General features: G+C 39.1%; 1 protein-coding gene across 5 annotated transcripts in view; it reads left to right on the top strand.

Moving 5' to 3' along the window:
• The window catches only part of ZFYVE9 (zinc finger FYVE-type containing 9), a 200,040-nt gene that overhangs the window by 45,120 nt on the left and 131,800 nt on the right, over positions 1 to 23,120 (top strand). For 3 of the 5 annotated variants that reach the window (XM_074221445.1, XM_074221441.1, XM_074221446.1), the window contains exon 2: positions 22,433 to 22,531. The exons of 1 other annotated variant lie outside the window; for it this stretch is intronic. The gene's annotated coding sequence lies outside the window, so the exon portion shown is untranslated. Of the gene's footprint in view, positions 1 to 20,049; positions 22,532 to 23,120 lie in introns of those variants that run through there. One more of the 5 variants, XM_074221442.1, reaches the window with a different exon arrangement.

Raw genomic sequence — 23,120 nt, 5'->3', positions numbered from 1 at the left:
TTTTACAGGTGAAGAAATTGAGACTGAAAAATGAAATCACTTGCTTCAGGATTAGCCGGTCCCAGAACTCAACTCTCCCTCTCATCTCTTTTTCCTGTGTAAGAAAGACATTTGGAAGATGACTCTAGGTGACCATGGACTATGTCCTGAGAAGGTCGTCAGCTGAGCTTGCAGGGTTGCCATACCTTTGTAGATTCCCACCCCCCCATCAGTCCTGAAACTTGTCGAAGTTCACTTAAGGTTCATTCATTCAATCAGTCAAGGTGTGTTGATTGAGCAGCTGCTCATTTCAGTGGAGGGCCACTAAGTAAATACAGTGGTTAGAGAGTTGGGCCTGGAGCCTGGAAAACCCAAGTTCAGCTCAGAGGACATTAGACACGATGAATTTTAGACCCCTTCCACTTGATCCTGTGATTTTATTTGACTTTTTGATCTTCTAAATGAGACAGGAGTTATATAGACAACAAATAAGTTGGCCTAGAAGGCTCAGAAGGATCTCTAAGTTTGCTAGGGGCCTGGAAGGATGGTGAAGATTTGGAAAGACAGTGAGGAAGGGCAAGGTGATAACAGAGGCAACCCTGAAATAGGAACAGCCCAGGGTTTGAACCAAGCTGCTTCCATAGAAAAACTGTTGAGCCTGAGGGAGACTGAGCTGGCTTATAATGTTGGGAACCTAGGAGACTGCAGATGGAGTTGGAGTCTCATCCACTAAATGGGAAGAAAGAACCCTGGCCATGTCTCCCTCACAGAGTCTTCTCAGGTTTCAAGGTACAGGGGAGAAAAAAGTTGATGCACAGTGGAATCTTGATCATCCTTGGCTAAGTTTTTCCAAGTGCTTTCCCTGAATTGCCTTAATTGTTGCCCTGATGCTGTGAGGGAGCACCCCCATGTGGCCTCTGGTTTAGAGGGGGAAACTGAGGCCCAGGGAGGTGGAATGCATCTGGAGCTGGATTGTCCTCTCTCTCTAGCTGAGCAGTGGCTCAGCCATTCTGACCTGCCAAGCTCTTCCTCGGGTCTGTGAGCCCCATCGGTGACCAGGAATTTCTTGAGTATGTAGTATGTGGCCCTGGGGGGGTCCCACTCTCTGCCGGCTTTTGGAGGAAGACGGAAAGGTAGGTTTGTTAGTAAGGGTAGTGTCAATTCTCAGTCTTTTAGAGAGGGGTTAAGTTGGGAGGCAGCCAGGCGGTACAGTGGATGGACCCCTGGGCCTGGAGGCAAGATGACCAGGCTCAGCTCTGGCCCGACACTCACTGACTGGTGGTACTGGACATCTGCCTTCCCAGGGCAGGTGTGAGGATCAAACGGGATCACAAGAATTATCTCAATGTTGTTGTTATTTCATCATCTTCATGGACTTCTCTTGAGCTTAATTTTTAAGGATTGGTAGAGATAAGATCAGAGTGACCTGGGGCACAGACAGTGCAAAGGTGAGGAGGCAGTAGGATCTGAGAGGTGGGAATTGTGTCTGAAAAGCAGAAGAGCTTGGAGTTTGGACAGAGAGGCTGGAGCCAGATTCCTCCAGGGTGATGCAGAGTGACAGTGATGTTGAACACCTGCCCCGCTTTTGGCCTTGTTGGCCTGTATGCAGCCCTGCTCCCCCCCCCCCCCCCCATTGCTCTGGGGTCATCCATCTGGTTCTTCCTGGCACGTTTCTGGGAAAGGCTACCCAACCAAGCTTCCAAACTCTGATCACCTGGGACTTCCCAGGGTGGCCCCTCCCATCTGCGTTGGAGGACTGTTTGCCTTCTGTACTTGCACCTCTTTGTGTCTGATGGTATACTTCAGGGGCAAGGGAGGCTTGGTTATTCATTCTTTCTTTCCATCACAGAGCACCCTGAATTCCTGGCTCCCCTGTCAGATTCTGGTGATTTGAATTATATTGATTAATAATAATAATTATTAGTTTCTGAAGAAGCATCATCCCAATGCTTTTGGGGGGGGGGGGCAAGGCAATGGGGTTAAGTGACTTGCTCAACATCACACAGCTAGGTAATTAGTAAGTGTCTGAGGCCAGATTTCAGCTCAGTTCCTCCTGATTCCAGGGCCAGTACTCTGCCCGCCCCCATGCCTTTCTTACAAATTTATTGAATTCTGTCAGTTTTATAGTTATATGTGTAGATAGAGAGATATCTGCAGTAGTAATAGCTAACATTTCTGTAACTTGTCATAGCATTTTGAGTATCAGAGGAGTTTCCATCTTTTGCTTGTCTCACGACAACCTGTGAATTAGCTCAACTTTACAAAGTGGACACTGAGGCCCAACTTCCCCAGCTGAATTTAGATTTGTTGGACTTCAGACCCAACAGGTTCTCCATTGCACCACTTCACAAATGTGGCCCCAGGACCGGGTGCTCCATCTCCTCTGTCTGTGGATGAGTCGGGCAGCAGTCAGAGCTCAGAGGCCATTCTTTTTCTTTGGGGGGGGGGGGGGGGTTGCAAGGCAAACAGGGTTAAGTGGCTTGCCCAAGGCCACACAGCTAGGTCATTATGAAGTGTCTGAGACCGGATTTGAACCCAGGTCCTCCTGACTCCAGGGCTGGTGCTCTATCCACTGCGCCACCTAGCCGTCCCTCAGAGGCCATTCTTTGACCAAGCCTAGAGGAACTAGGGAGGGTGTTGGAAGGGAACACCCCCTTGCACTAAGGTGGAGATGTTCCAAGTCTAGAAGGCAGATTTAGATCCAGATCCATCATTTAGAATAAGAAATAGCGCTGCTTAGTTGGCTGGATACTTTCCTCACTGATCAGCATAGCTTTTGCTCATTAGGAAAACTAGCTTATGCTTGAGAGAGGGGGCTGGGTTTATTTTGAAAAGTACATATTATGTCACCTGCCTCTGTTACTATGGACACCAGCTATTATTTCTGCAAATATTTATTGAGGGACTCCTCTGGGAAATGCTCTGTGAGTGGCTATCTTTGCTGTCCAGTGGGGGAAGATAAGATATAGGCTTACATACATACATACATCCATACATACATACATATTTATTTATCTAGATATATATATATATGTGTGTGTGTGTATTTATCCTTATCTAGATATTTATCTTCACACACACACACACACACACACAGAACTATAAACTTGTACAGAAGTCAATAAATTCCTAAGACATAAGAAAGGCATTGGGATGCTTCTTAAGAAATAAACAACTCCTTGAGTTCAGTGATTGTTATGTATTTGTATTTCTTTGTTTAGCACTAGTACAGAGCCTATTCAATGCTTCTTGATTGATTAATGCTCACAAGTTGTTTTGTTCAATTTCGATTTTTTTTTGTTTTTTTTTTTTTTGCAAGGCAATGGGGTTAAGTGGCTTGCCCAAGGCCACAAAGCTAGGTAATTAAGTGTCTGAGGCTGGATTTGAACTCAGGTACTCCTGACTCCAGGGCCAGTACTCTATCCACTGCGCCACCTAGCTGCCCCAATTTCGATTTTGAAGATTTTTTTTATTCTTTGACTTGTTTCTAAAATGTTTGGTGTCAGATGTAAGGATCAAATAGCTTGTTTTGTCTTCAAAACCCTTCATGACCTGCTCCCCCACCCCTTATCCGGAGGCACTGGCCTCCTGGCTGTTCCTTACCCAAGACATTCTTTCTGTCTTCTGGGTCCTGGCCTCCCAGTCCTAGCTAAAACCCCACTTTCCCAATGCCCCTGAATACTGATGCCTTTCCTCTGTTGATTATCTCTGGTTTATCCTGATTACACATTGTAGTGCATGTCAGGCTTCTGGTCTATTGGCTTTATTTCTATCACCAGCTAAAACAGTGTCTGGCAAATGGAAGGTCCTTAATCAATGTTTATTGACTGGCATACTCCGTAGAGGGACTTCCTCAGAGAAGTTTGCAGTTGATATGCTCCCTTAAATATGGACTGCTAACAGAAAGATCCAGTGTGGATCAGGTCAAGTAATAAATCATAAGCTTTAAACCGATGGGTGACCTTTATAATTTCTGGTGCTGAAACAAAGTGTGGTTCTGCTTATGAAATGGGGAAATGGAATGGAAACTCAGTTCGAGAGACTGAATACACGTAGGAGGCATTTAAGTTACTAACTGTGGAAAATTTTGAATTTATTTTTACCTTCTAGTATTCATTTGATCCTTCGTTCTGTTAAGCTGTTTTGTAAGCTTTCATTGTATACAAGGTCCTGTGTGCTGTGGACTGGAAGAGCATAACTGTTTTTTCTTGAACGTGGACAAAGCATGTCAGAAGAAGAGTAAGTGAGATCTAGCCAGTGTGCTCTAAGACCGCTGAGGAGGGAGATTTTCTTTTAGGTAGAAACCTAAAAAAGAACTGGAGATGAAGTCATGGAAGGCTTCATGGAGAAGAAATCTGAGTTGGACCTGGAATGAAAGAGCTTAACTTCAAGAACCTGAGATTGGAATTGAGGGGCTGAATCCACTGCAGATGGGAGGGATGGTGTCAACAAAGCCACCAAGGAGAAGAGTCAGGTGTAGATTTGGCTCAATGGGCTGAAATGAATTTTGTGTAATGTAGTAGGAGTTGAAGTTGGAAAGGAAAGTCAGGAGGACCTCGAATACCAGCATCAGCAGTTTATACTTTGAACCAGAATCAGGTACCTAATTGAATTAGTAGAAGTTTGTTCAATTGTGGACAAAAATTGCCTATATAAAATCTTAGAAATGTTGCAATTTGAATATCTTCAAGTTGTGATTTCTTAGATAAAAATGTTACTAATGTCCTAAGGTTCGATAATATCATAGACTTGGTCTCTAGGATTTATAAAATGTGTTGGTTTTTTGTTTGCTGCTTACTAGGAGGAAATAGTAGCTTTGTGCTTTGTCTTGTTTTGGTCTAAGTAAATTGCTTTTGGAGGAGAATAAAACATTTGTGAAAGAGCAGATTGGTATCATAGTAACTCAAGCTCTATATGAATGTAGGACAGCGGTGATGGTAAGGAAATTTTTTTAACCTACAATTCAGTCTGGATCTACAGCAGTGGTTTCCTGGTTTTTTTATTCTGTCAACGCCTTTCAAGAAAAATTTTGTGTACTCTCAGGGTATTTTAATATCCTACTCATTACATGCTTTTAGATTTATTCATTATGTGCTTACAATTACTATAATGAAAACTTTTACCCCCAGAAGCAGCAAGTTAAAATTTATCTGTTTATAATTAAAAATATGAATTTCATTCTTATAATTATGAAAACTATAAATTCAATATTATAAAACCAATTATAAAAGAATTGCAAATATTTTATGAGTACATTCTTTTATAAAAAATTCTAGAAATATTTTATTTGTTTTTCCAACTATCTGCAATGGTAATTTTTTATCAAACTTTTTTTTACAAAGTTTTGAGTTTTACAATTTTTCTCTCTCCCTTCCTTTTCTCCCCCTCCCCCCACCCCCTGACATAAAGCAATCCAATATAGGCTTTACATTTACAACCGTGCTAAACATAGATTGATATTGAATGTGTTGTGAAAGAAGAATCAGATCCAAATGGAAGAAAGATAAGACAACTTTTAAAAATGGAAGATAATAAGCTTCACAGTTCCAACTGGATAGAGATGGTATTTTCCATCACAAATTAAAATTATCTTTGTTTATTGTACTGCTGAAATGAACAAGTCCATCATGCTTAATCATCACCCCATGTTGTTTTAAGTGGGTATAATGTGCTTCTGGTTCTGCTTATTTCCCTGTGAGCACATTCTTTAAGAATTAAAGTAATTCAGGAAAACCTCATATGCTTATTCGTATCAGCAAGACTATATTAAATTTTATTTTATAGATTTTTGGAATATATATATATATATGTAAAACATTTGAAAAGAAATAAGTTATGCTTGAAGATGTTTTAACTTAGAAATCACATAAAAGCTGCTATAAATATTTTTTAAATTTATTGATTTATTTTGACTTTCAGAATTTTCCCCCAATCTTATTTCCCTCCCACCACCCCCACAAAAGGCAATCTGATAGTTTTACATTGTTTCCATGGTATACGTTGATTTAAATTGAATGTGATGAGAGAGAAATCATATCCTTAAGGAAAAAAAAGTTTAAGTGCTATAAATATAAATATTTTTGAACATGTTGGTCTTTTCTCATTTTTTATGATTTCTTCTGGCTATAGGTTTAGTATTGGTATTGCTAGGTCAAAGGGTATAGTTTTATTGCTCTCTGGGCATACTTTCATATTGTTTTCCAGAGTGGTTGGATTAGTCCACACCTCCACCAACAGAAAGTTAATCAAACATTTGACATTAACTTGCTCTGATTTTGGGCAAAACACTTAACCCTAATTCCCTCAAAACTAGACCCATCTCTAGTCATCCTGATCCATATCTGGCCACTGGACCCAGGTTTTCTTTGAGAATGAAGGGCAGACATTATTATTATTATTATTAAGCTAATTTCAGTACTGAACATTTTTTATTGGAACAAAGATTTCCAATATGTGTATCAGTGAGATAAATACAGGCTTAAATCTTTTTTTCTGCATTGAATTTTTTTCTGTATTTAGATTAAATATAAGAAGATGGTAAAAAATACTTGCTCATATGAATATGTAGTAGAAAATGATAGAATTCCACAAGCTGTCCTGTTTAAAAAAGGAAAACTTATTTTTATTTTTAGCCACTTAGCTTTTTTATTTGATTTGATATTTGATTGGCTAGGTCTTTTCAACTAATTATAGATGTCATATTATTGATATTGTATGTATTTCTTAATTTTTTTTTAACAATGTTTATATACAGACTGACCTTTGTAAATAGATACTCTCTTCAGATATGACTTTCGGGGGCAGCTAGTTGATTCAGTGGACAGAACATTGGCCCTGGAGTCAGGAGGAGCTGAGTTCTAATACGGCCTCAGACACTTACCTAACTGTGTGTGACCTTGGGCAAGTCACTTAACCTTACTGCCTTGCAAAAAAAAAATTATGATTTTCTTTTGTCACTGGCACACTAGCTACACTGTCACAGAAACTCTATTGAACAGCTAATCACTGTGGCCAGCCAATTCATCTGAAAATCTTCCAGACTGAAGGATAGTATCATAAGATAATAAATAAGAGGATAAGTTTAAATTTGAAAAACATCCTTAAATTTGTAATGTATGTTTTTGCTGGACATTTGAGATGGTTCATGATACTTTTAAGATAGCTTGTGATGTTTTTTATACAACTTGACATTTATGCTTAAAGACTATAGATGTTTATACTATCTTGACCCCATGATTGCCCAGCTGATGAGGTACAGTTATAGGGTAACAGAGAAGAAGGAGGGAAATGCTTTGTACGGCATATAGAATGCAAATGAAGGTATGGACATTTGTCTGACCATCCTTTGGAAATTAGTTTACGTTCAAATGTTGAATTTTTGTGGCATTTTGGAAGTCATTTGATGACAGATTGGGAAAATTCAAGAACATGTTGTACTTAGTAGTGGTCAGAGTTTGATTTAATTGCTGTAGGAACACTAAAATCTTTCTTTTTTAATTTAATATTTTATTTTTCTCAATCACGTGTAAAAACAATTTCCAATATTCATTTTTAAAATTGAGTTCCAAATTCTACCCCTTTTCCCCCATTCCCCTAATTGAGAAGGCAATCAATTTTATGTAGGTTATTATACATGTGTAGTCATGTGAAACATATTTCCATAGTCATATGTTGTAAAGAAAACATATACCAAAATAAAAACCCAAACTAAAGAAAGTAAAACTATATTCATCTGTCTTTATTCAGACCAACAGTTTTTTCTCTAGGAATAGATAGCACTTTTCATCATGAGTCCTTCAGAGTTGAGTTAGATTATTGTATTGTTGAGAATAAGTCATTCACAGTTTATTCTCTCATAATATTGCTGTTACATGCATAATGTTCTCCTGGTTCTACTCATCTTCCTCCATATTGGTTCATGCAAATCTTTCCAAGTTTCTCTGAGAGCATTTAGCCCATCATTTCTTATATCCCAATCATATTCTAATAATAGCATATCTAATAGTATTCCAACAATTTGTTCATCTATTCCCTGTTTGATGGACATCCCCTCAGTCTCCTACCCTTTGCCACTAGAAAAGAGCATCTATAGATATCGGGGCACAGTTCCAAATTCCTCTACATAATGGTTGAATCATATCACAACTCCATCAACAATGCATTATTGTCTCAACTTTCCCACGTTCCTTCCAACATTTATCATTCTCTTTTTCTAACCTATTAACCAGTCTAATAGATGTGAAGTGGTAGTACCTCAATAGTTTTTTAATTTGGGAATGAATGAGGGCAAGGGAGAGTATTGTTTTCAGTCTTTTGTAAAAAAATATTTTATTTTTCCAGCTATATGCAATGATAGTTTTCAACAATCATTTTTTAATTTTTTAAAATTTCTATTTATTTATTTATTTGTTTGTTTGTTTGTTTTTAGGGTTTTGCAAGGCAAACAGGGTTAAGTGGCTTGCCCAAGACCACACAGCTAGGTAATTATTAAGTGTCTGAGGCCGTATTTGAACTCAGGTACTCCTAACTCTAGGGCCCGTGCTCTATCCATTGCTCCACCTAGCCACCCAACAATCTTTTTTTTTTTTTGCATGGTTTTGAATTTCACAATTTTCTCCCTCCCCCAACCCTGACAGAAAGGGTCTGCATATTTAATCATGCTAAATAGTAGTGATTTAGAGCATTTTTTTCATATGGCCATAGATAGCTTTGATTACTTCATTTGAAAACTGACTTCATATTTTTGAGCATTTGTCAATTGGAAAAATAGCTCTTATTTTTTTTTTCAGATTGTGAAGAACTTTATTTTTTAAATTTATTTTTATTAAAGATATTATTTGAGTTTTACAATTTCCACCCCATTCTTACTCCCCCCCCCCCCATGGAAAGCAATCTGTCAGTCTTTACTTTGTTGTACCTTGTACCATGTTGTACCTTGATCCAAATTGGGTGTGATGAGAGCGAAATCATATCCTTAAAGAAGAGACAAGAAGTCTAAGAGGTAACAAGATCAGACAATAAGATATCTGTTTTTTTCTAAATTAAAGGGAATAGTCCTTGAACTTTGTTCAAACTCTACATCTCCTTATCTGGATACAGATGGCACTCTCCTTTGCAGACAGCCCAAAATTGTTCCCGATTGTTGCACTGATGGAATGAGTAAGTCCTTCAAGCTTGAACATCACTTCCATGTTGCTGTTAGGGTGGACAGTGTTCTTCTGGTTCTGCTCATCTCACTCAGCATCAGTTCATGCAAATCCCTCCAGGCTTCCCTGAAATCCCGTCCCTCCTGATTTCTAATAGAACAATAGTGTTCCATGACATACATATACCACAGTTTGCTAAGCCATTCCCCAATTGAAGGACATTTACTTGATTTCCAATTCTTTGCCATCACAAACAGGGCTGAAAATAGCTCTTATTTTTATAAATTTTATTTTTTTCACAGTAGTGATTGTTAACTATATTTCCTAACATCCTCTTTATTCTATTCTATTCTCTTTCATTTCACCCTGTTTCCCCCTCAAAAGTGCTTTGCTTCTGACTATTGCTTTCCCTAATCCACCCTCCTTTCTATTAATAACCTCCCTTTTCTTATCTCCTTCCCCTTAGATTTCGATACCCAGGTGAAAATTTATGCTATTCTCTCTTTGAGCCATTTCCAATGAGAGTAAGGTTCAAGCATTTCCCTCCATCTCCCTTATCTTTCCCTTCACTTTAATAGATTTCTTTCTTCCTTTATGTGAGATAATTGATCCCATTCAACTTTTCCCTTTCCCTTTCTCCTGGAGCATTCTTCTTTCTCAACTCCTTAATTTAAATTTTTTAGATATCATTCCATTATGTTCAATAATATTTATACCCTCAACTGTCCTGATAATGAGAAAGTTCTTATAAGTTGTGTCATCTTCCCATGTAGAAATGTAAACTGTTTATTTAACCTTATCAACTCTCTTATGATTTTCCTTTCCCATTTACCTTTTTTAAATGCTTCTCTTAAGTTTTCTTATTTGGAAGTTAAGTTTTCTATTGAGTTTTGGTTTGGAATGCCTGAAAGCCCTATATTTCATTGAATGTCCATTTTTCCCCCTGAGGGATTATACTTAATTTTACTGGGTAGTGATTTTTGGTTTTAATGTGAGCTCCTTTGTTCTCTAGAATATCATATTCCAAGCCTTCTGATCTTTTAGTGTTGAAGCCATGTTATTCTGACTATGGCTCCATGATGCTTGAATTGTTTCTTTTTGACCACTTGGAATATTTTCTCTTTGATCTGGGTGTTCTGCAACTTGGCCTTAATATTCTTGGGAGTTTTCATTTTGAGATCTTTCAGGGGGTGATTTCAGTTTCTGTTTTCCCCTCTGATTCTAGACTATCAGGGCAGTTTTCCCTGATAATTTCTTGAAAGATGATGTCTAGGGTCTTTTTTTTTTTTGATCCTGGCTTTAAGGAAGTTCAATATTCTGGAACTATTTTTCCAGGTCAGTTGTTTTTCTAATGAGATATTTGACATTGTCTGCTATTTTTTCATTCTTTTGGTTTTCTTTTTCTTTTTCTTTTTTTAGATTTTTGCAAGGCAGTGGGGGTTAAGTGGCTTGCCCAAGGCCACACAGCTAGGTAATTATTAAGTGTCTAAGACTGGATTTGAACCCCGGTACTCCTGACTCCAGGGCCGGTGCTTTATCCACTGCGCCACCTAGCTGCCCCATTCCACTGCACCACCTAGCTGCCCCTTTTTGGTTTTGTTTTATTGTTTCTTAATGTCCCATATCATTAGCTTCCACTTGCTCAAATTTTCTAATTCTAATTTTTAAGGAATTATTTTTTTCAGTGAGGTTTTGCACCTCTTTTCTGTTTGGCCAATTCTATTTTCATCAGTGATGACTTTACTGGTACAGAAGAAACAGACTATAATTGATTACTAAGGATATGCACAACTAGAAAAGGATATAGGACAGTCATATAGCAAAAGGGCATAAGATGGAAAGACTTGAAACAAAGAAAGGCAAAAATATAGCCCCTACCCTCAAGGAACTCAAAATCTAATGGGGGGAGACAGCAAACAAAGAAGTGTAAACAAGCTATATTCAGGATAAATAGGAAATAATTAATAGAGGATAGGCATTAGAATCAGAAGGAATGGGAAGGACTTCCCTTTTGAAGGTTAACTTTAACAAGAATTTGAAGGAAATTGGGAAGAGATGAGGAAGGAATGCATTCCAGGCATGGGAGATATCCAGAGAAAATGTCAAGAGATGAGAAATACAGAGTCTTGTTTATGGAAACAGCAAGGTGCCCAGTGCCACTGGATAGAGTGTGGGGTGGCAGGGAAGAGAGGAAGAAAAATGTATTATACAGGAAGACTAGAAAGTCACAAAGGGTGATTAGGAGCCACTGGAGTTTATTGAGTATGTGGTAACATGGTTGAACAGATGCTTTAGGAAGGGTACTTTGGCATTCAAATAGAAGGCAGACTGGAGTGGGGAAGAGACTTGAGGCAACAGAGACCTGTTGCCATAGTTGAGGTTGATGAGAGTTTGCACCTTAGTGGTGGCACTTTCAAAGGAGAGAATGGGACCTTGGCAGTAGTTCAGATATGGGAGATGAGAAATAGCTGGGTTGTGAGCATGGGGCGGGGGGAATCTGATAGTAATAAATAAGAGTGGTTCAGGGTAATGAGTTTGGTTTTGGACGTGTTGAGTTTTAGATGTCTACTGATCATCAAGATGTCTGAAAGGCAATTGGAAGTATAAGATTAGCAGACAGTAGATAGATTAGGTCTGGATAAGGAGAGTTGAGAATCATGAACATAGAGATGATCCAGGGGAACTGATACCAAGAAAAGAGTATAAAGAGCGAAGAGAACAGGGGCCATGAAAGAGCCCCCAACCCCCTGTGGGACATCCATTATTAATTAGTGTGACTTGGAGGAAGATCTAACAAAGGAGACAGAGAGGGAACTTGGAGGGCATGTCCCAAAGAAGGTACCAAGGAGAAGAGAGTGATCAACAGTGTCAAAGGATGAATAGAGGTTCAGAAGGAGAATTGAGACAAGGCCATTGGATTGGTAGTTTTGGAGAGAGAATTGTCTGTGTTTCAGATGATGAAATCAGAAGGTGACTTGTAGAGGAGTTAAGAAAGGAGAAGAGAGGAAGGGGGGAGACACCTGTTGTGAATGGTGTTCTCAAAGAGTTTAGCCACAAAGGGTAGAAAAGATATAGTTTGAACAAGAATTTCCTCTGTGGTCCTTTTGAGTAATGGTCATTTAACCTCTGCTTTGTGACCTGCATGAGGAGGAAGCCTTTGCCTTCCAGACAGCCCCACCCCAACTTTGGACAGCTGTCATTGTTAGCAAGCAAGCTTTTCTTTACATGAAATCCAGATTTTCCTGCTTTCTTCCCTTCCCTTCTTCCTCCCTCCTTCCACTTTGATCCACTGCATTTGACTCTATGCTCTGGGCCAAACAAAACAAGTCTGATCTCTCGTTTTGTTCTTAGCTCATATGTTAGTGTTTTTGCTTGTATTGTTTTTACTTATAAAATTGTCTTATCTCTCTTTTTTGAACAGAAAGTTTTTTAAGTGGTGAGGAATTACCTCTAATTTATTTTTTTGGCCCTACAACCTAATACAATGTGTTATAGATGATGTTAAATAGATCCCATATTATGTGCAAGTGAACTATTCTGGTTGTCCTTAAGTGGTGTTCTGCCTCAAATTATATTTCTTACACTACCCACATATTCATCAATACTTTTGCATATTTGGTGACTTGTTACTATATAATCAGTTGGACTAATAAGTCCAACTCATATGTAGATGTATCTGTTCATTAACCATTTGTAATGTTTGGATTGGGACACCTGGATTCCATTTTTGCTCTTATACAGATGTGGAATCTGACAGTTTCTTTTTTATGATGGTTTTTTTGAAGCCTAAAATATTAGTGAACATAAATTATAGGACTCTGAATTTCATTAAATTCCTTGTATGAGCTATTCTAGATATTTGAACCAAATAGTTCTATTGATTAAATCTATAAAGAGTTGGAAGAGTGTGCAACTTCACAGTTATTTGTGGGGTTGGAAGAGGGGAAATATTTGGTTTTTATAGTAAAAATGTTGTATGTGGAGCCTGGGATTTGAGTTTTATCTTAACTTTTACTTAGGGTCAATGCCTGCTGGGCTGAAGGATTCTGAAGATGGAAGGGTTCCTGGAGGTCATTTAGCCCCATCCTTTCATTTTATAGTGGTCCTCCTGACTTCAGAGCCAGTGCTCTATCCACTGCACCACCTAGCTGCCCCCTGTTTTACAGCTGAGAGAATGGAAAATTAAGTGACTTACCCAAGGTCACAGATTGTCATACTAGCTGAGCTAGAACTGGAAACAAGACTCTTTTTCCCCTCCAGTTCTAAAGCTTTTTGTCCCATTCCACTTTCTTGTAGAATGGGGGTACCAAACACTGCCCACTAACCTTAAGGACTTGCTATAGGACCCAAGTAGAGGAATAAAAATAATCAGAACTAATATTTCTAACATATTTATCAAAGTTTGCTAAGCATCTCATATTAAATAAGTTTTTATATATGTATCTAATATAAATGTAAGCTGCTTCTGTCATCATCATCATTATTATTATTATGATCCATGTCTTGCTTTGAATACTTAATGGTACTTTCATAACTAAATTCCCATGGATGAGGGTCCAAGGTGGACCAACCACATACTGAAATTCTTTGAAAATATTCATGTTAGAAGATTGTTCAGGGCAAATTCCTTCTTTAAAGGGAGGGAGGGAGGGAGTAGTGTGCTATTCCACTTTTTAGTCAGAAAACATGGGTTTGAGGTGTGACTTTGCCACTAACCAGTTCAGTGTGGGGAGCTGATTACTTTATTCAAGAGTGAAAACATTTTTCCCCGTTTTGATTTTTTTTAATTTAAGGCAATGGGGTTGAGTGACTTACCCAAGGTCACACAGCTAGGTAATAAGTGTCTGAAGCTGGATTTGAACTCAGGTTATGAAACTCAAAACCTTGCCAAGAAATGATTGTTGAAAACCATCATTGCATGTAGCTGGAAAAACAAATAAAATATTTTTTAAAAGATTGAAAACATTAATACTTTCCTTTGCCGTTATTCATTCCCAACTCATTCTTCTTAATTTTCTTTTCTTCCCTTTGAGTTTAGCCAGTATTTTAAAAATTGTTCTCATCATCAATCTTCTCTTCTGTTGTAAACTCTTCCATTTCTTAGATCTCTACAAATTGCTTTCATTTAATATTTTAAATATCATCTTTATTCCTGTCATTTTTCTCCACAGATTTATTTTTTTTTAATTCCTCTTGGTCTTATCTTCATTTTGTTATATTTCAATTTTTATCCTTCCTTCTCTTCTATGCCTCAGGAGAAAGTTTTTTCTAATCCTTAGAGATAAGAAACTGAATTCCAGAGAAATTAAGTGACTGGATCAAGGTCATATATATAGTAAGAAGTAACTGAGCTAGAGTTGGAACTAAGATTTTTCTCCATCTTGTGTTTTTTTCACATTTCAGTTTTTTAATCAATCCATGAGCCTTTTATCTCCCTGGGTATCTTGATTTTAAATTTAAATTTTAAATATTTTCAAATAGTGAAAATTGCAATATATGACATGAATATAGGGATTAGGAAAAAACCCTTATTTTCCTTTGGATAAATCAGAAGAGATATTAAAATAACCACATAATACATTTTGTACTTACTAATGTCATGTCCTCATCTCCTAGTCATTTCTCAACTCTTTCAGTCTGGTTACCTTATCCAGTCTTTATTGAAACAATGCACTTCAAAGTCACCACTGTCTTGAATTCATTGATCTTTTCCTGTGCTCCATTCAGTGGAAGAGGTTATCCTCTTTTTCTTTCTTGCTTTCTCCTTAGCCCTCCTGTGACCTGACCACATTCTTAGGGCTTCTTTTCTTACTTCTCTCTGTTCAGATGAAAACGTTGAAGGCTGAAGTGGAAAAAGCTCCACATGACCAGCAGATGGACGTAGGCAGTATAAAGACTATGAAAACAAGTTCTAAAGAGGGAAGACATACTGAGGGATAGGCAAGGGCCATTCAGAAAATGGGTTTATCCTAAGAGAGAGGCCATGCCTTGGAGAATTATGGTTGACGCATAGCAGGTCAGGCAGAGCAGCCTGACCTAGGAGTGGCCAGCTGACATAGTCCTAGTGTTCAAGCCACTGCCAATCTCATGAGTAGCTCAGAGGTGGAAGGGCCATACTGATGAGTTGTCCATTGGGAAACAGGCTTGGATATATTGGGTTGTTGCATTCTGTCACCAGTTGTCACCTGGTGCTTGCCAGGTGTGAGTGATGCTCCGTAACCAATCCAAGGCCAAGAGACTTCCGCAGCAGCCAGACCATCTCCAATATTCCTTTTTCCTGTTAATCAGACTATGGGTTGAAATGATTTTGGTAAGGCCAAATGAGAATGATGCCTTGAACAGCTGACCCCTGCCTATGATAAACATAATTGCTCACCTCATGTCACCAGTCACTTGGTAGGTCGATTGTGGTCTTCTTCAATATAGAAGGACTAGTAGTAGACTGCAGGAAGAATCCCTTTGTAAGCTAGCCCCTGTAGATCTAGGTTTCATTCGGGGAATCCTTTTGTGCCATAGTGCAATTAAATTGTTCCACATTAATTTTCATTTAAAAATCTGTCATTTATATATAAATTTCTCTTGCTGTGAAATTGCCATCAATGAGGGCGGAGCCAAGATGGCGACATGAAGGGATCGAGTCTTAGCTCTCTGATAAAAATTCATAAACTAAGGACTCTAACTAAACTTTCAAGAGACAGAACCCACAAAGGGACCCAGTGAGGCAGTTCTCCTACTCAAGGTAACCTGGAAAAGAGCAGAAAGGCTCTGCTCCCCGGGGTCGGAGGGGCGGCCCGCCAGAGGGGTGGTCGGCCAGAGCCAAAGAACTTCAGCCTCCTGGAGGTAGCCCCAGGGTGCTGGGAGTCTCGGCTCACAGCAGTGGGGGAGTCTCCTGAGCTGCACTCTGGGAGCACCGGCACAAAGTGGGGGAACAGCGCGGGGGGGGGGGGGACCTCTGCCAGAGTGAGCATGTGGAGCCCAGCCCTCGGGGCACACAGGGAGCAGCTGGGTCTTTTGGCAGCCTAGACCCGGAAACAGAAGCAGGTGGAGCCAGTGGAGCCAGTAAGCAGGAGCCCCCAGGGCACGAGCCCATTGAGCTGAGGGAGGGGAGTGAAAAGAGAGAGAGAGACTGCCCAGCTCTGTCCTCTGTCCCTGGAACAGAACTCTGGGGCTCTGACCACATTCAGATCCTGATCCTAGTCTAGGCCCCCCCATAGAACAACAGGGCCCCCCCTCCACCTCGGCCTGTGGCAGAGGGGGGCGCTTATGGTCATTCACAGACCAGGAGGGAGGACAGAGCCTCACACACTGAGATCCTTGTGGGAGTGTCCCAAAAGCAGGCTTAGGCTGGGAAAATGAACAAGCAAAGAAACAAGAGGAAGACCATTGAGAAATATTTTGCAAATGAGCCCAAGAAGGATCAAAATACTCAGTCTAAAGATGAGGAAGCACAAGCTCCTGCATCTAAAGACTCCAAGAAAAACAGAAATTGGGCTCAGGCTATGATAGAGCTCAAAAAAGACTTTGAAAATCAAATGAGGGAGTTGGAAGAAAAACTGGGAAAAGAAAGGAGAGAGATGCAGGAAAAACATGAAAATGAAGTCAGCAGTAGTCAAGGAAATCCAAAAAAATGCTGAAGAAAATAGCATGCTAAAAACCAGCTTAGGTCAAATGGATAAAACAGTTCAAAAAGTTATTGAGGAGAAGAATGCTTTAAAAAGCAAAATTGGCCAGATGGAAAAAGAGATAAGAAAACTCTCTGAGGAGAACAAATCCTTCAGACAAAGAATAGAATTTAGGGAGATTGATGAATTTACCAGAAATCAGGAATCAATACTTCAAAACCAAAAAAATGAAAAATTAGAAGAAAATGTGAAATATCTCATTGAAAAAACAACTGATATGGAAAACAGACTTAGGAAAGATAATTTGAAAATTATTGGAATACCTGAAAGTCATGATCAGGAAAAGAGCCTTGACATCATTTTCAAAGAATTACTACAGGAAAATTGCCCTGATATTCTAGAAGCAGAGGGCAAAATAGAAATGGAGAGAATCCACCGATCCCCCTGAGAAAGAGATCCCCAAAAACCAACCACTAGGAATATTATAGCCAAGTTCCAGAACTCCCAAGTCAAAGAGAAAATATTACAAGCAGCCAGAAGGACACAGTTCAGATATCGTGGAGCTGCAGTCAGGATCACACAGCCCTTAGCAGCAGCTACATTGGAAGCTCGTAGGGATTGGAATAGAATATACTGGAAGGCAAGAGAGCTCAGAATGCAGCCAAGAATGAACTACCCAGCAAGTCTGAATGTCCTCTTCCAGGGAAAAAGATGGACTTTCAATGAACCAGGGGAATTTCAAATGTTCCTTTTGGAATGGCCAGAGCTGAACAGAAGGTTTGATCTTCAGATACAGGACTCAGGTGAAGCACGGAGATTGGAGGAGAGGGGGGAAATATGAGGGACTTAACGAGGATGAACTGCATGTATAGAAAAATAATGCTGATAATATTCATATGAACCATCTTAGTTAATAGAGCAGGTAGAGGGAGCTTTTATAGTTGAAGCACAGGAGAAAGCTGAATTCGAAGATAAAATATGGTGTAAAAATGGAGTCAATAGGGAAAAAAGGGAAATGGAATGGGAGAAAGAAAAAGGAGAGGGGGAATAGTCCAAGCTATTTCACATAATAAGATTTTTTTTTTATTACAATGAACTATTGCAATGATATGGAAGGGAGGAGGCAAGGGGGAATGAGGGAAACTTTGCTCTCATCGGAGATGGCTAGGAGAGGAAACAGCATATATACTCAATGGGGTATAGACAACTGGAGTAAGAAGGAGGGGGGGAGCAGGGGGAAGGGGTGGGGATATAAATAAAGGAGGAGAGGATGGACCATGGGGGGACAGTGGTCAGATATAACACATTTTCTTTTTTATTTCCTGTAAGGGGCTGGGATTGGATGGCCCGTCCAGGACCATAGGGCCAGGTGGATTCTGAGCCTAAGGGGTGGTATGGGGGCTCAGGGCTCCTTGGCCCCAGGACCAGGGATCTGTCTGCTGTGCCACTCAGCGACCCTACAGCAGAGTCAGAGTGAAAGGAGAGAGAAAATATAGTACATGGTAGTGGAAAAATACGAAAGGAGGGAGTTGTGATCAGCAATGGCAACGTTAGAAAAATATGGCAGTAACTTTTGTGATGGACTTACCATAAAGAATGTGATCTATTCACAACAGAGTTGATGGTGTTGGAACAGAGACTGAAGCACATTTTTTGTTATTATTATTTGGGGAGGGTGCAGGGCAAGTGGGGCTGGGTGGCCTGCCTGGGGCCACATAGCAGGGTGATTTTTGGATGTCTGGGGCCAGATTTGGACCCAGGTGCTCCTGGCTTAAGGGCCAATGCTCTGTCTGCCACCCAGCCACCCCTAGTATTATTACTATTTTATTTTATTTTGGGTCTTTTTTTTTTCTTCTTTTTGGTTTTTGCAGGGCAGTGGGGATCAGGTGGCTTGCATGTCACATGGCTGGGTGATTATTGTGTTTACGAGGCTGGATATGGGCTCGGGTGCTCGTGGCTCCAGGGCTGGTGCTTCGTCCATTGTACCACCTGGCCATACCTACAATTATTACTATTATTTTTTTAATTTTAATTTTTTTCTCTCCCCTTTACTTTTTCGCCCAAGAAAGTCTATCTATATTCAAGGGGGGAGGGATCTTTTGTTTACATGTAAACAAGTATATTTTATTAATGTAAAAAAAACATTTGTACAAAATGAGAATAAAAATAAATTTAAAAAATCATTGAAAAAAAAGAAATTGCCATCAATGGATTTTGTTGTTTTCAGTTGTTGTTCAGTTAGTTCAGTTGTGTTTGGCTATCGTCCAACTTCATTTGGGTTTTCTTGGCAGATACTGGATTGACCTGGCATGTCCTTCTCCAGCTCATTTTATAGATGATGAAACTGAGGCAAACAGATTGAAGTGACTTGTCCATGTCACAGAACTAGTAAGTGTCTGTGGCTGGATTTGAACTCAGGAAGATGAATCTACTTGCCACTCTATCCATGGTGCCACCTAACTGCCCTATCAATGGGTTTTTTACAAAGTTATAAATCTTTTTTTTTTTAGGTTTTTTGCAAGGCAATGGGGTTAAGGGGCTTGCCCAAGGCCACCCAGCTAGGTAATGATTAAGGGTTTGAAGTTGGATTTGAACTCAGGTACTCCTAACCCCAGGGCTGGTTCTATCCTGTGTCACCTAGCTGCCCAATAAATCTTAAAGCAACAGTTTCAGCAACATACTTTACATAGGAAACCAAATGAGTGACTTTATAATTAGCTATTTATAGTACAAAATAGGAGGATTTTAATTTCTCAGTTAATTACCAAGGTCCCAGGCAATTTTTTCCTACTATATTCTTTTGCAAATGAAAAGTTGCTTTGTATAAAATTAACAAAGTAAAGTTTCACCTTTATTAGTAGTTTAATATAGTAGCCTCAATATTTTTAATATTGAATGAATATTTTCTATATCACAGAATTTTTTCATAGTTTATTTTTAGTATTTTAATTTTTAATTTCTCTGGAAATAATCTTGTCTTACTAGTCTATTCTGAATGTATACTTCAAAATATTTTAATTTATTAGTTTTTTTTTTGCTGTTCAAGGTTAAAACACTTGTACAAAGCAAACAGTCTTCCTGTCAATGACATTTTTTATGACTATGATAAATATAGTGGATTGTATTTTCTTTATTTGTGCTTTTTACTTTGTATTTCTATATTTAAATTATTTCATTTATCTTTATTGTCTTTGATCTATCTGCAGCTGTTTTATTTATCTATCTGTGTCAAATGAATAGTGATCACTTTTAAAAACTGAATAAAATATTTGAGAGAGTTAAGTATTGATTTAATTGTTGAAAATTTCAAATGATGAAAATAAAATGGATTATAGCTAGTATTTTCAAAATTATGACTTTGGGGGGAAAGGAGTTGATTATATTGCATGTGCAAAAAAAATAATCATTTTGAAATAAAACAGACCTTCAGACATTTTTAACTTTCACTCAAAGATTGTTTAACTTTAAATTTTCACACTTTATGTTCAAATACATAAAATACTCTCATGCCACAACTCTCCAGTCTTCTGATTCCCAGTTCAGCATGGTGCACTGTGCCAATGGTCTAGATTTGTAGGCAATGAAATAAGTTTTTTTCCTGATCTCTGTGTGTGCTTGTGTGCAGTGTTTCTCTTCCCCACTTATCTATGGAGTGGTTGGTGGCATTTGGACAGAAGCTGTTAGGGAAGGTGGTCCAGGGATTTCTCTCCTCAATTATAGTTGTGATTCAGGTCATGAAAGTAGGTCTGGTGGCCAGGGGAACACTTCTTTTTTTCAAGGCTTTTGGTTTCCGTGTTCTGGGCTGCCTTCATCAGGGTCTGAAGAGGGAGGGTGATCATGATGGTGCTTTGAGGTCACTCACCAGCAATTTGAGGCAGTGAACTCAGAACTTCTTAGCTCTAAGACACTTTCCATCATTTGCACCAGGCTTCTTCTTCAGACTTTATATTGTACTTATTCATTTAATCACATTTGATTTATCTATCTCAATTTTTTTTTTAGCTTTTTTCAAGTCAGTGGGGTTAAGTGGCTTGCCCAAAGCCACACAGCTAGGCAATTATTAAGTGTCTGAGGCCATGTTTGAACTCAGGTACTCCTGACTCCAGGGTTGGTGCTCTATCCACTGTGCCATCTAGCTGCCCCCTCCATCAACCTCTTTATCTTAATCAGTGGCAAAAATGTAAAGTAGCACAGGCCTAAGTGTAGAACTCTGGTGCTCCATCATAGGCATCCTTTCAAGTTGACATCTTTCTTGGGCTTTAATAAACTGAGGGGTTTGAAGTATGTGATTTCTATTTGATGTTTTCTTTTATTTGATGAGTTTTCTATAAGGAAAGAGGTATGGATTTTACAGTCTAAGGACCTAGACTCAAATCTTGCCTCTTATATACTCACCTGTATGACCCAGGGAGATCATTTTTAATAGTAATAGTTAGCATTCATCTAGTCTGCAAAGCACTTTATAAACATCTCATTTAACCTCACAAGAATCCTGGGAGGTGGTTGCTAATATTAATCCCTTTTTATAGATGAGGAAACTGAGATAGCAAAGGTTTTAGCTGACTTCCTCAGGATCACACAGGTAGTGAGCAGTTGAGGTCACATTTGAATTCAGGGCTTCCTGACTCCAGGGCTGGTGCTCTATCTGTTGTGCCACCTAGTTGCCCCCAGACCTATGCTTTATAGGAAGATCAGTTTGGCAGCTGAGCAAAAGATGGGCTGGACTGGGGAGAGACTTGGGCGGAGAATGATCCAACAAAGGAAGCAGAGAAGCAGCAGTTGACTGGGTGAGACCCAGGAGAGAGCCTTCTCCCAAAAACCCAGAGAGAAGTATCCGGGGAAGAGGATGGTCAGTAGGGCCAAAGGGTACAGGGGAATCAAATGAAGAGCTTGTCCTGAATGACATGTAAGCTTTCTTCAGGCTCTACATCTTGGGATCAATTGCATCCAGCTGATATGAGTATTTTCTGCTATAAATTGTCAGCTGTTTTCTGGTCTGAGACTGAGTTAGACTCTTAAACCCAATTAACTCTCTCTGATCTTTGATTCAGTGATGGACTTTCAAGTAGGGCATTACAACCTTATAACATGAGTAAATAGGAGAAGGAAAGACCTTTGATACTCCCTTGTTGCCAGGAGGTCATATTGGTATAAGATCAGATGCTTCCAGATAGAGATGAAGACCAGCATCATAGGAAAAACCGTTGTTTGGCAATAAGAGTCGCAGCAGGAAGCTTTTTGAAAGGCAGCACAAGCATTCTGTGTGTGTGCGGGATCACGCCAGCAGCTGACATTCTTCTTTAGCAGCTGCTTTGTTAGCTCTTGATTCTTGGAAGGCCTATGGTAATCTAAAATAATTGACTTTGTGGTGGTAGCTTTATGAATTATTGTTCTAGTCAAGGTCATTGGTGAGACAATGACTGCCTTGGTCTGTTGTTCTTCACTGAATAGTAGAACTGGAGCGAAAACATCCTGAGCTGCTCACTGACACGTTTGCTAGTCCATTTATATAGTAAATCGGGTTTACTCTTACAGTCCTTAGTACTTAGGTCCTTGACTGGGAAAACAAGGGTTTGAATTCCTCTTGAATTGCTCTTATTTGTATAGCGAGGGACAGAGCTCTGGAAGAAAAAATGAGGGGCTCTGGCTTTAGTTGATGTAATGGGCAATGTGTTTTTCCTTTAGGATTAAATTGAATTCGGTGAATCAGCAAGCCTGGCTAATGGGGACACCATGAAGAAGCATAGAATCTTTTTCTTATCTCGTGTGTAAGGGGGGAAAAAGGTAAGAAAATAATTACTTTTTTATTTCCCTTTAAGATTTTATTTAAGACACACATAATAGTGCAGATGTGATCCTGTTCATATAGATTCAGTACCAACTTTGTCTTTATTATGTTTCATAGCTCAAATTTTCATGAAGTTGGTTTTATTTTTTACAAAACTTGCCTGCCAATTTTTGTGGTACCATTAGGTTCCAGCCTTACCTATCATTGGCTTCTGTCCCAAAGGTCTACTTATTTATTGCTCTAGGAGGAAAATTGATTCTTCTTGCCTATAATCAAACTGTTTTTTTTTCTTTTTCTTAAAGTCCTTTGATGGTAGAACAATTCCTCAAAGTATTGTTGGGACCTCAGAAATCTTAGAGTCCAATGGTTTCCAAACTTTTTTGAATATCAACATCAATAAAAATTTCCAAAATGCACCCGCCAATTTGTGTATATTCATAACTCATACTTGTGCTACTATATGAAATAGAGATGAAACAATATTTGATCCTAGAGTTGTGAGGAGGCACTGGAGTGACAAGCTAAGACCTATACTTAAAGAAAATCACTTTGACTCCTGTAGTGTAAAGATTGAAGAAGAGAGAA

Source organism: Macrotis lagotis, chromosome 2 (genome assembly GCF_037893015.1).
Source record: "Macrotis lagotis isolate mMagLag1 chromosome 2, bilby.v1.9.chrom.fasta, whole genome shotgun sequence".
NCBI classification, from domain to species: domain Eukaryota; kingdom Metazoa; phylum Chordata; class Mammalia; order Peramelemorphia; family Peramelidae; genus Macrotis; species Macrotis lagotis.
This window is presented reverse-complemented; position numbering and strand designations above follow the sequence as displayed.